Source organism: Nannospalax galili, unplaced genomic scaffold (genome assembly GCF_000622305.1).
Source record: "Nannospalax galili isolate Female #2095 unplaced genomic scaffold, S.galili_v1.0 scaffold996, whole genome shotgun sequence".
NCBI classification, from domain to species: Eukaryota; Metazoa; Chordata; class Mammalia; order Rodentia; family Spalacidae; genus Nannospalax; species Nannospalax galili.
The window spans coordinates 610284-610788 of NW_008339436.1; positions in this window are offsets into that span (position 1 = coordinate 610284).

The following is a 505-nucleotide window of genomic DNA, read 5'->3' on the forward strand; positions in this document are numbered from 1 at the left end:
AAGTCCCACTTATTGATTGCTGACCTTAATTCCTGAGCAACTTCTGATTTAGAAAATCCTTTCCTACACCTATATCCTGTAAGTTAATGTCAATATTTTCTTCTAATAGTTTCAGGGTTTCCAGTTGCAGATTGAGGTCTTTGATCCATTTGGAGTTGACTTTTGTGCAAGGTAAAAGATAGGGGTTTAGTTTCATTCTTCTGCAGGCAAAGATCCAGTTTTGCCAGCACCATTTGCTGAACATGCTGTCTTTCTTCCAGTGAATATTCTTTGCCCCTTTGTCAAATATGAGGTGGTCAAAATGGCAAGTTCTCATATTTGGGTCTTCAGTTTTGTTCCATTGGTCTACGGGTCTATTTTTGTGCCAGTACCATGTTTTTGTTATGATTATAGCTTTTTAATACACTTTAAAATCTGGTATAGTAATCCCCCAACATTGCTCTTAGTGCTCAGGGTTGCTTTGGCTATCTGAGGTGTTTTGTGCTTCCAAATGAATCATAGGATG